Below are 13,428 nucleotides of genomic sequence, written 5' to 3'. Positions count from 1 at the left end.
TCGCTCTCACTCTCGTTCGCTATCCCTTTCCCTCCCTCACTTTCCTTTCTCTCTCTCCTTCTCTCTCTCTCCCTCTCTACTCAAGCCGAGTACGTAAACACAAACAGAGAGTCCCGAGTCAGAATGAAATGACAGCGAGCGAGGCAGATAGCTACTGGGACAATGTTTGTCTTGGCGCTGCCCCCCGGAACCCCACTGACGTTATACCTAACAGCTGCTTTTGTTGTTGCTAACACAGTAACACTAAGCTGTTTTAAGGGTCTCCCCTCCCACAGCTCTTAGGGCTGGCAATCCCTTCCACCAGTACTTTTAGAGTAATATGCACCACAAACTCAAAGAAAACTTTCATGGGAATAGTGTTGAATATGATTTAGCTATGGCAAGTGACAGCATAACAACTACTACTTCACTACAACTAACAACGTCTATAAGAGCTGGCACTGCCAACCATTAGACATTAATTAGAATCTAGACTTTAAGTATAATCTAGACTAAGTATAATCTTCACCACAAACTATGGCAAATAAAATCACAACAACGACTGTTACACTGCATTTGGTAAATAGAACAATTGAAATAGTGTACATCTAAATTGTTTTGTACCATTAGATGCCAGTCAAAATGAGCACTTTGGAGGACTTAGTGAGTGGATAAAGTACAATCTACTGTCTACTGTAGCGTCCTTCTCAATCCCACCGTAGCCTTCTCTTCCTAAAATCGACTGTAACGTCTTCTCAATAGCTCTCCTCTAGCCTTCTCTTCCTACACTATAGCACATGGCAGGAACGGACGGACATGCATGGAAATCAGAACCAGTCGTGTACATTTTACGCTAATTGTGCCTGGTGCAACCAATTGGCAGAGGCTTTGAACGGCCTCACTGCATAAACTTGCCATTTACTTAATCAAGGGCAGATGAGAGAGAATCTCCTTTTTATATACCAGTAACTATGTACATACAGAGATCTTACACACAACCCTAGTATGTACAGAGATTCTACACAGAACCCTTGTATGTACCGATAACTACATACACACATAGAACTGGTAGGTTATACATCGGTCGTGTTAAAGCTAGAGTCGCTGGTGAAGTTTCTCTTCCACCAATACGACTGAAAGAGATGCTGTATGGAAACTTTTCTTTAACTTATTCTACCAAAAGGCTTACTGTGAGTTACTGTGGGAGGATTTATGGCAGATTTTTTAATAAATATTACATCACGAGGTCAGTAAGAAAAGTGGATCAAATTTCACTGCTACTCATACAGCCAAACCATTTCACATTTACATTTTAGTCATTTAGCAGACGTGCTTATCTAGCAACCTTTTACAGCCAAAACCCCTCTACATTATATTATCATCACCCCTCTCATCAATACAACAGACTTGGTGTGAATATCCACACAGGATCATCTATATGCAATGGTGGTTGTGTTAGACCACTCTTTGATGATAACCAGGAAGTGGAGCAACGGCTGACTTAGAAAGGTAAACACAAATTCACACAAAAGCTCTCTCTCACTAAACTCTGCTACTCTTTCATCAAACAGCTGCACAATCTCAGGTCAAACACACACACAGCGCCCGAGCGAGGTATAAATACTATACATCACATTCCCACTTCATTGGCAATGACTCCCTTCTCACTTGAATGGAGTTAAATGGCTGAAGTGAGGCATACATTCAACTGCAGCTCTCTCTTCTCTCGCTCTCTCCAACAGTCCCGGATGGCACCCAATTCCCTATATTATGCAATACTTTTGACAAGGGTCCATAGGTTGAAAGTAGTGCACTATATAGGGAAATAGGGTGCCATTTGGTAGTCAGACAGGAAGACACTCCAAACAGCAACATTCATTTAGTCAGTCAGGCACTACTGTCACTGTGAGCCAAATAACCAAACTAACACACTTAGTTAGATTTATCAAAGTACTCTGTGTTGCTGATTGTGTGGGTGAGTTGTGGTAACCAAGCTGAGTTTAGTTTGTTCAGCAAGTCCACAAAATCTAACTCCAAAATAAAATGTTCACTAGCATGGGTTAAGAATCTACGGAATCAAACACAACATGTGTGGAGGAGACGAGATTTATATCAAATTCACAATACAAAATAACTCAAACTTGAACATTTTGCGTTATTTAAAAAACGTACTCGTCACAAATGGACAAGCAACCACCTCTGACAACATACTACACTGCACTCATGTGCACAGGTCTCAGAGTGCAAGTCAATCCTATCTACTTTTTTCTTTTCAGAAACTCCATATTAAACGTGAAGGAAGCCATGCAGTATTTATGAAACAACAATATTCTATTCATGGAATGTTGCGCCAACATTCTAAAATTCTAATCCTTGGGGACTGTGGAATATTGCGACAGAGGGAATTCCTGTCATTCACAGAGAAAACTCTGAAGTTCTGACACACACACAGCTCTGTGCTGAGTAGAGCGCCTGTGAAACAACTCTGTATCTCAGTGAACAGTAGCACATCTCTGCATGCTGCCATAAATCACTGCCAACAGACCGAGACAGAGAGAGGTGTTTGACTCTCTCACCTCTAAACTCTCTACTAAAGTCTACTGGGAAAACTTGAGCTCTAGCAGCAGAAAGAAACCTGGAAGCATAAAAAGACTGAAAAATAGAAATAGAAAGAGATAGAAAGTGAAAAAGAAAAAGTTTCACAGTACCTGGAAGGCAAGAGAGCAGAGTGCCGGAGTGAGAGTGTGAGAAAGAAGGATAAGGATCTCTATGTTTCACCCCGTCTCTTCTTCTCTTGTTCTCATGCAGAGTTCTGGTCTTGGTGGTAGAGTAGTGGAGAGGAGAGGTGGACCACACAGCTCAGCTCCTCTGGAAGTTGGAGAAGGAGAAGAGGAGGACAACCTCTCAGCTCTAATCCTCTCTACGATGTGATAACACTCTTTAACCCCAACCATCTGTTGAGACACGTCCCTGAGCAGAGAGGCAGAGTAGACCCACCGCCTCCTCTAGTCCAGTCCCACTCTACCCTAACCAATCACAGCTCTCTGTAGGCTAGCTACTGGGTGGCTCCTTGCAGCCAGGAGGCAGGGACAAGGACAGAGGAGGGAGAGTAGAGCTGAGAGTAGAGGGGGGACACACACACAGTATGGGAGAGACACAAGTAGAGAAAACCCCCAGCCACAGTAACCTGAGAGGGAAAGAGAGCGCAAGAGAGTGTGTGTGTGTGTGTGTGTGTGTGTGTGTTGGAGAGAGAGGGAGGGGACAGAGGGAGAGTAGATTGAGAGGGGGGGACAGAGAGTGAGAGAGAGACAGGGCAGAGAGGCAGAGAGAGAAAGAATGAAAAATGATTGCGACAGTTGACAAAAAAAGTACTGTCAACTAAACAGTTTTTCTTCACCCAACACCCTGGAATTACAAAAGATACCTGGATACACACACACTCACATACGGTGGCAGCCCCAAATTCCCCCTAAACCCCTGACCCTGTCGAGCCACCACCCTCTCCCCCTTCCCCCTCTCCTCCCCACCCCTAACAGCCCTACCCACCTCTCTCCTTCCCCATGTTCCGTTCTCTACCCCTCCCCCCTGTCCCACTCAGAGTTTGTGTTCTAGAGAATCAAACTAATAAAGCCATAAAGCTTTAGGTTCAGTTGGCTCCATGGTGAGACAGCAGTTAGCACTAAAGCACTAGCTAGCTACATCTGCAGACAGACACACACACACAGGGGCAGAGTGCAGATCAGGCCTCACACCTTAGTGTGATAAATTCTCATCACACACACACAGCTATCACCTTAAGTTAAAGAGGGCAGGGGAGAGGGTGAGAGAGAAAAGGAGAGAGAGGTGGTGGTGAGGGAGAAAGGGAGGGAGAGAGGGGAGGAGAGCTAGACAGAGAGAGCAAGAGAGAGATGGAATGAAGGAAGAAAAGAGGCATGTTGTTACAACACTGTATTTATACATAATATGACATTTGAAATGTCTTTATTATTTTGGAACTTCTGAGTGTAATGTTTACTGTTAATATTTATTGTTTATTTCACTTTTGTTTACTGTCTACTTCACTTGCTTTGGCAATGTTAACATACGTTTCCCATGCCAATAAAGCCCTTAAATGTAATTGAATTGAAAGAGAGAGGGAGAAAGAGACAGCTATCAGTGAACAATCCCTGATAATGAAGGGTTCCATTGAGTGCAAGTAGCAGGCAGTAGTGGGCTGTGATCACCTCTACACACCTATCTGCCTTTAGTAAAGACTTCCATTTAACTCCCATTACAGCTAGATTTCCTACACAATCAAATAAACAGACCTAGATTAATGTCTTTAAGATATGTCTTTAATGTACTGAATGTATTCAGTGTATTTTAGATTAAGATGAATGTCTTTCTAAGCAACCTACTCACACTTCCTTGCAATACAGTAGGTGTCAATGGGGCTCTCACACCCCCATTGTTTTTCTCATTGATCCATTAAGGGTTAACTCAGTGAGGATCTTGATCATCTTTCAGCAGGGTATCAAAGGGTTACCACCGCTGGGTTAATACACATCTAACACAGTACTAACACAAAGTGACTATAGAGGAACACATTGAGTTAGTTCATCAGTGGTGTAAAACATGTAATAAAGGTTTCTAAGTGGAGATATTTGTATTCCCTAGCAGCGTTCCATTCACACCTGTTGTTCCCTCTTAAATCAAATCAAAATGTATTGGTCGCATACACAGATTTGCAAATGTTATCGAAGGTGTTGCGAAATGCTTGTGTTTCTAGCTCCAATAGGGCAGTAACAGCTAGCAAAACAAAACAATACACACATTATCCAAAAAGTCAAAAGGAAGAAATTAAGAAATATTGGAACGAATCCAATTAACAACCCAAATAGCACTGTAGCAGTAATCAAAATGCAATCTATACGTATGTATAGCCGGAGAATTTACACAAGATATACTAAGAATGATATATATAACAGTAGATATATTAGAGTGAGCTATGTCATTAATCCAGTATATAAATAAATATGCAGAGTGTATAAACAGTGTAACTAAAACATAATGTAGAGTAGTAGAAATTTTAGAATGACCTGTCGAGAATATAAATACTCTCTTTCTCTCTCGCTGTCTCTCACCCTATGCTAAAGGACTTGGTGAACAGCATCTACACAACTCCCATATCTATTGTGTGAAATACCACAGTGTGACATCACAGCAGCAAGATTTGTGACCTGTTGCCACAAGAAAAGGGCAACCAGTGAAGAACAAACCTCATTGTAAATACAACCCATATATATGTTTATTTATTTTCCCTTTTGTACTTTAACTTTTTGCACATCGTTACAACACTGCATATACCCATATTATGACGTTTGAAATGTCTCCATTCTTTGGAACTTTTGTGAGTGTAATGTTTACTGTTAATTTTTGATTGTTTAATTCACTTTTGTTTATGATCTATTTCACTTGCTTTGGCCAATAAAGCCCTTTGAATTGAATTGAATAGAGAGATGGAGGAAGAGAGAGGAAACAGTGATATAGCCAAACAGATGGCTAAATCAGACCAACGGCACCCAATACTACTTCTCTACCTCCCTCCTTCCTTCCTTCCTTCCCTCCCTCCCTCCCTCCCTCCCTCCCAACCAACACTACTTCCCCACCTCCCTCCCAACCAACACTACTTCCCCACCTCCCTCCTACCCAACACTTCTTATCCACTTCCCTCCTTCCTTCACTCCCTCCGTCCCTCCCACTCAACACTACTTCTCCAACTCCCTCCCTCCCACCCAACACTACTTCCCCACCTCCCTCCTTCGCTACCTCCCTCCCACCCAACACTACTTCCCCACCTCCCTCCTTCGCCACCTCCCTCCCACCCAACACTACTTCCCCACCTCCCTCCTTCGCTACCTCCCTCCCACCCAACACTACTTCCCCACCTCCCTCCTTCGCTACCTCCCTCCCACCCAACACTACTTCCCCACCTCCCTCCTTCGCTACCTCCCTCCCACCCAACACTACTTCCCCACCTCCCTCCTTCCCCACCTCCCTCCCACCCAACACTACTTCCCCACCTCCCTCCTTCGCTACCTCCCTCCCACCCAACACTACTTCCCCACCTCCCTCCTTCGCTACCTCCCTCCCACCCAACACTACTTCCCCACCTCCCTCCTTCGCTACCTCCCTCCCACCCAACATTACTTCTCTGAGGGGACAGACAGATGAAACCTGTCCAACAGATGAATATGGCTTCTCTCAATCTGGCAACTTATTCTCCAATGCTAATAACACTTGATAAAGTCGATTAGGCCAGACGCCACCCCAGATTTCTATTTAGATGAGATAGAGCTTGTTTTGGTCCTGAGAAAGTAATCAAATAAAAAATAGTCTTATCCCGACTTGATTTCTACAGCAGCAGAAGAGCGCAAACTTTCTGTAAATCTCCAAACACACATAGCTATATTCAATCTGTTCCAGTCTGTTCCTCCAATCTGCCTAGGAGTATCAACTTTCCTTTCCGTTGGGCATATTCAAGCGCACCACACATGCACATCATAGGGCTCTGGTCAAAAGTAGTGCACTATATAGGGAATAGGGTGCCATTTGAAATGCAGCCCTAATGTAAAAAGAGGAGGATTATTGGATTGAAGAACACAAAGCATTATGTTCACCAGACATGTGAACCTTTCTAACTTTCTCCCGGTCCAAGTGTACTAAGGTCTAGATCAGGGGCTAACAGGGGTTTGAAAGAGAGAAAGAGGATGAAGGGTAAAGAGCACAAATTAGATTAACTAAATTCAAACTTTACCCCTTCTTCCTACCTCCCTCCATGGCTGCCTACACCCACCCCAACCTCACCCCCAACCCGTCCTCCATGGCTGCCTACACCCACCCCCAACCCCGCCCTCATGGGCGCCAATGTGAGGGAGCTGGTTGGTTTTTCTCTCTCAGGAATTGAGCACATCTGTAAACATCTGTCCAAGGGCCCATAGGGCTCTGATCAAAAGTAGTGCACTGTATAGGGAATGGGGTGCCATTTGGGATATACAGTGCATTCGGAAAGTATTCAGACCCTTTGACTTTTCCACATTTTGTCACGTTACAGCCTTATTCTAAAATTGATTAAATAGTTTATTTCCCTCATCAATCTACACAAAATACCCCATAATGACAAAGCAAAAACAGGTTTTTAGAAATGTCTGCAAATTTATAAAAAAAAACAATACTGAAATATCACATTTACATAAGTATTCAGACCCTTTACTCAGTACTTTGTTGAAGCACGTTTGGCAGCGATTACAGCCTCGAATGTTCTTGGGTGTCACGCCCTGGCTCTGGGGACACTTGTATGTTGAGCCAGGGTGTGAGTTTCCTTGTTTCTAGTTGGTGTATTTCTATGTTGACCAGAGTGGTTCTCAATCAGAGGCAACTAGTGTCAGCTGTTGCTGGTTGTCTCTGATTGGGAACCATATTTATTCAGTCTGTTTGCCACAGTGGTTTGTGGGATCTTGTTCCAGTGTGGTTTGTGTTAGTCCGTGGACGTCACGTTATCGTTTTGTTCGTGTAATCACTAATAAAAGAGTATGTTCGCCTTCAACGCTGCGCCTTGGTCCTCCTCTGTTCCCGACGATCGTGACAGAAGATCCCACCAAGACTGGACCAAGCAGCGTGTCCAGGAGCCATCGCCAGGGAGATCTCTAGCGGATCTCCTTCGCCTCCTCGACTGGGTCAAGCCGTGTGAGGAAGAGAGGGGCTTGACGTGGAAGCAGAAGGGCGAAAGGCTGGCGAAAAATATGGAGACCTGGTCCACGGGTAGGAGAGAAGCCCAGACATTTTTTAGGGGGGGGCTCACGCCGTGGACGACGGGGCAGCAGGAGACCGCGGTAGAGCGGCCCAGCGGGTTGGCAGAGGAGGCCGCCAGGTTACGGGGGCCACTGGTCAAAGAGGGGAAGGAAGGTGTAGAGGCACGGCGAGAGGTACTGGGGTGTGTTACCAGTCCGGTTCCGCCCGTTCCTGATCCCTGCGTAGGGCCAGTGGTGTGTGTCCCCAGTACGGTCCGGTCTGTTCCTGTCCCTTGCACCGAGCCTGTGGTGCGCGTCGCCAGGCCAGTCCGGTCCATTCCTGCTCTCCGCACCAAGTCAGTGGTGCGCTTCGTCAGCCCGGCCCGGCCTGTTCCTGCTCCCCGCACCAAGCCAATGGTGCGCGTCGCCAGCCCGGCCCGGCCTGTTCCTGCTCCCCGCACCAAGCCTATGGTGCGCGTCGCCAGCCCGGCCTGGCCTGTTCCTGCTCCCCGCACCAAGCCAATGGTGCGCGTCGCCAGCCCGGCCCGGCCTGTTCCTGCTCCCCGTACCAGGTCAATGGTGCGCGTCGCCAGCCCGGTCCGGCCCGCTCCTGCTCCCCGCACCAAGCCAATGGTGCGCGTCGCCAGCCCGGTCCGGCCCGGCCCGCTCCTGCTCCCCGCACCAAGCCAAGGGTGCGCGTCGCCAGCCCGGCCCGGCCTGTTCCTGCTCCCCGTACCAGGCCAATGGTGCGCGTCGCCAGCACGGTCCGGCACGCTCCTGCTCCCCGCACCAAGCCAATGATGCGCGTCGCCAGCCCGGCCCGGCCTGTTCCTGCTCCCCGCACCAAGCCAATGGTGAGCGTCGCCAGCCCGGCCCGGCCTGTTCCTGCTCCCCGCACCAAGCCTATGGTGCGCGTCGCCGGCCCAGCCCGGCCTGTTCCTGCTCCCCGCACCAAGCCAATGGTGCGCGTCGCCAGCCCGGCCCGGCCTGTTCCTGCTCCCCGCACCAAGCCTATGGTGAGCGTCGCCAGCCCGGTCCGGTCCGTTCCTGCTCCCCATACCAAGCCAGTAGTGTGCGTCGTCAGTCCGGCACAGCCCGTGCCTGTTCCACCGGTGCCTGGTCCGGCACCGGTCAGCTGCTTCACGCCGGAGCTAGAGCAATCCGCTCCACCAGTGTGCAGTTCAGCTCCGATCAGCAGGGTCGGACCGGACCAGGGGTACTTTGGGGGGTTAGAGAGGGAGTGGGGATCAGGCCCGGAGCCGGATCCGCCGCCAAGGCGGAGTGCCCACCCGGTCCCTCCCCTGTGGTATTTAGTTGGCGCGGTCGGAGTCCGCGCCTTTAGGGGGGGGTACTGTCACGCCCTGGCTCTGGGGACACTTGTATGTTGAGCCAGGGTGTGAGTTTCCTTGTTTCTATTTGGTGTATTTCTATGTTGACCAGAGTGGTTCTCAATCAGAGGCAACTAGTGTCAGCTGTTGCTGGTTGTCTCTGATTGGGAACCATATTTATTCAGTCTGTTTGCCACAGTGGTTTGTGGGATCTTGTTCCAGTGTGGTTTGTGTTAGTCCGTGGACGTCACGTTATCGTTTTGTTTTGTTCGTGTAATCACTAATAAAAGAGTATGTTCGCCTTCAACGCTGCACCTTGGTCCTCCTCTGTTCCCGACGATCGTGACATTGGGTATGACGCTACAAGCTTGGCACACCTGTATTTGGGGAGTTTCTCCCATTCTTCTCTGCAAATCCTCTCAAGCTCTGTCAGGTAGGATGGGGAGCGTCACTGCACAGCTATTTTCAGGTCTCTCCAGAGATGTTTGATCGGGTTCAAGTCCGGGCTCTGGCTGGACCACTCAAGGACATTCAGAGACTTATCCCGAAGTGGCTCGTTCGTTGTCTTGGCTGTGTGCTTAGGGTCGTTGTCCTGTTGGAAGGTGAACCATTGCCCCAGTCTGAGGTCCTGAGCGCTCTGGAGCAGGTTTTCATCAAGGATCTCTCTGTACTTTGCTCCGTCCATCTTTCCCTCGATCCTGACTAGTCTCCCAGTCCCTGCCGCTGAAAAACATCCCCACAGCATGATGCTGCCACCACCATTTTTCACCGTAGGGATGGTGCCAGGTTTCCTCCAGACGTGACGCTTGGCATTCAGGCCAAAGTGTTCAATCTTGGTTTCATCAGACCAGAGAATCTTGTTTCTCATGGTCTGAGAGTATTTGGGTGCCTTTTGGCAAACACCAAGCAGGCTGTCAAGTGCCTTTTACTGAGGAGTGCCTTCCGTCTGGCCACTCTACCATAAAGGCCTGATTGGTGGAGTGCTGCAGAGATGATTGTCCTTCTGGAAGGTTCTCCCATCTCCACAGAGGATCTCAGGAGCTCTGCGATAGTCACCATCGGGTTCTTGGTCACCTCCCTGACCAAGGCCCTTCTCCCTTGATTGCTCAGTTTGGCTGGGCGGCCAGCTCTAGGAAGAGTCTTGGTGGTTCAAAACTTCTTCCATTTAAGGATGATGGAGGCCACTGTGTTCTTGGGGACCTTCAATGCTGCAGAAATGTTTTGGTACCCTTCCCCATATCTGTGCCTCGACACAATCTTGTCTCGGAGCTCTACGGACAATTCCAATTCCACTGTCAACTGTGGGACCTTATATAGACAGGTGTGTGCCTTTCTAAATAATGTCCAATCAATTGAATTTACCACAGGTGGACTCCAATTAAGTTGCAGAAACAACTCAAGGATGATAAATGGAAACAGGATGCACCTGAGCTCAATTTCGAGTGTCATAGCAAAGGGTCTGAATACTTATGTAAATAACTATCTGTTTTTAATTTTTTTTAGACTTTTGCAATAATTTCTACAAACCTGTTTTCACTTTGTCATTGTGGGGTATTGTGTGTAGATTGATGAGGATTATTATTTTTTACATCAATTTCAGAATAAAGCTGTAATGTAACAAAATGTGGAAAAAGGGGTCTGAATACTTTCCGAATGCACTGTCTATATATCCGTACAGTGAGGGAAAAAAGTATTTGATACGTTTTCCCACTGACAAAGACATGATCAGTCTATAATTTTAATGGTAGGTTTATTTGAACAGTGAGAGACAGAATAACAACAAAAAAATCCAGAAAAACGCATGTCAAAAATGTTATGAATTGATTTGCATTTTAATGAGGGAAATAAGTATTTGACCCTTCTGCAAAACATGACTTAGTAATTGGTGGCAAAACCCTTGTTGGCAATCACAGAGGTCAGACGTTTCTTGTAGTTGGCCACCAGGTTTGCACACATCTCAGGAGGGATTTTGTCTCACTCTTCTTTGCAGATCTTCTCCAAGTCATTAAGGTTTCGAGGCTAACGTTTGGCAACTCGAACCTTCAGCTCCCTCCACAGATTTTCTATGGGATCAAGGTCTGGAGACTGGCTAGGCCACTCCAGGACCTTAATGTGCTTCTTCTTGAGCCACTCCTTTGTTGCCTTGGCCGTGTGTTTTGGGTCATTGTCATGCTGGAATACCCATCCACGACCCATTTTCAATGCCCTGGCTGAGGGAAGGAGGTTCTCACCCAAGATTTGACAGTACATGGCGCCGTCCATCGTCCCTTTGATGCGGTGAAGTTGTCCTGTCCCCTTAGCAGAAAAACACCCCCAAAGCATAATATTTCCACCTCCATGTTTGACGGTGAGGATAGTGTTCTTGGGGTCATAGGCAGCAATCCTCCTCCTCCAAACACGGCGAGTTGAGTTGATGCCAAAGAGCTTGATTTTGGTCTCATCTGACCACAACACTTTCACCCAGTTCTCCTCTGAATCATTCAGATGTTCATTGGCAAACTTCAGACGGGCCTGTATATGTGCTTTCTTGAGCAGGGGGACCTTGCGGGCGCTGCAGGATTTCAGTCCTTCACGGCGTAGTGTGTTACCAATTGTTTTCTTGGTGACTATGGTCCCAGCTGCCTTGAGATCATTGACAAGATCCTCCCGTGTAGTTCTGGGCTGATTCCTCACCATTCTCATGATCATTGCAACTCCACGAGGTGAGATCTTGCATGGAGCCCCAGGCCGAGGGAGATTGACAGTTATTTTGTGTTTCTTCCATTTGCGAATAATCGCACCATCTGTTGTCACCTTCTCACCAAGCTGCTTGGCGATGGTCTTGTAGCCCATTCCAGCCTTGTGTAGGTCTACAATCTTGTCCCTGACATCCTTGGAGAGCTCTTTGGTCTTGGCCATGGTGGAGAGTTTGGAATCTGATTGATTGATTGCTTCTGTGGACAGGTGTCTTTTATACAGGTAACAAGCTGAGATTAGGAGCACTTCCTTTAAGAGTGTGCTCCTAATCTCAGCTCGTTACCTGTATAAAAGACACCTGGGAGCCAGAAATCTTTCTGATTGAGAGGGGGTCAAATACTTATTTCCCTCATTAAAATGCAAATCAATTTATAACATTTTTGACATGCATTTTTCTGGATTTTTGTTGTTGTTATTCTGTCTCTCACTGTTCAAATAAACCTAGCATTAAAATTATAGACTGATCATTTATTTGTCAGTGGGCAAACGTACAAAATCAGCAGGGGATCAAATACTTTTTTCCCTCACTGTACATATCCTACTGCACTGACTGACATTCCCGAACAGGAATTCCAATACTTGAGAAATCAAACCTAGCTGATGGACAGATTAAACAGCAAACAAAAGTGAGGGAAAAAGGGAGGTCTATGAAATTACATCATCATATGAATGAGTGAATAGCCTGGAGGGGGTCAGTGATTCTATGGTTACCCCACCTCTTTACCCTCTCCCATCTCACTCCTGTCCCTCCCCCTACAAACGTATGAGGCCTACCATTGTGGACATTCAGCACACAATCAGGCTGCATCCCAAATTCTGGTCAAAAGTACTGCACTATGTAGGGAATAGGGTGCCATTTGGGACACAGATCCAGCCTCATATCACCACAACTTTCCCTGGTATTCTCTCCCCTTCCCAACTACCTCTGGGGGAATCCCTCCAGCTTCAACCCCACCCCGAAATCCAGCTCAACCCCCAGCCCCCACTCTTCCTCCACACACCCCAAGCCCCAAAAACACCCCCGCACCCCACTAACTCAGACCCCCAACTCCAAAACACCCCAGCCCCTGGTTATCTGTTCCAACTAGCCTCATCCCCTTCCCTCCTCACCCCTCTTTGGGGCTTGTTGCAGGTGCAGGCAATGTTGGGGGGCTACTCGGTTCACTAGCCCCATTCATTACCTCCTGAATGAGACACACATGGTGTCATAGTCCTGGTCCTAGCTCTACGTCAATGAGGAGAAGCTAAGACAGGAGAGGGAGAGAGAGGGACGGAGGGAGATAAACAGAGAAGGGGGAGGGGTTTGGAATGCAGACTTGAATGTGCAGACCTGAGTGACATTAGCCTGTAGTGTCCTACACATGGAGTACTGAATGCTAACGCCACACTAACGCCCTGCTCTAGGACTGGACGGCAGGGTGACGGTGGTATGGTGGGCTCTGCTTGGTGTCAGGTGTCGAGAACAGGACAGGATCTGCATCCCAAATGGCACCCTATTCCCTGGCCTGGTCAAAAGTATAGCACTATATAGGGAATAGAGTGCCATTTGGGAGGCACGAGGATCAAAGTGATAGCTGAACGGTGCATGCTGGGAGTGTCTGTCAGGTTGTAACACG

The 13,428-nt window shown here is 47.4% G+C and overlaps 1 protein-coding gene across 3 annotated transcripts in view; it reads right to left on the bottom strand.

Moving 5' to 3' along the window:
- sulf1 (sulfatase 1) overlaps positions 1-2,908 on the bottom strand; it is a gene marked incomplete at its 3' end in the record, with an annotated part of 69,010 nt that extends 66,102 nt beyond the window's left edge. For all 3 annotated transcript variants that reach the window (XM_084179011.1, XM_084179012.1, XM_084179013.1), the window contains exon 1: positions 2,688-2,908. The remainder of the gene's footprint in view (positions 1-2,687) is intronic.
- Positions 2,909-13,428: the final 10,520 nt, after the last annotated feature.

Source organism: Coregonus lavaretus (assembly GCF_964263955.1).
Source record: "Coregonus lavaretus genome assembly, chromosome: 2".
In the NCBI taxonomy this organism is placed as follows: Eukaryota; Metazoa; Chordata; class Actinopteri; order Salmoniformes; family Salmonidae; genus Coregonus; species Coregonus lavaretus.
This window is presented reverse-complemented; position numbering and strand designations above follow the sequence as displayed.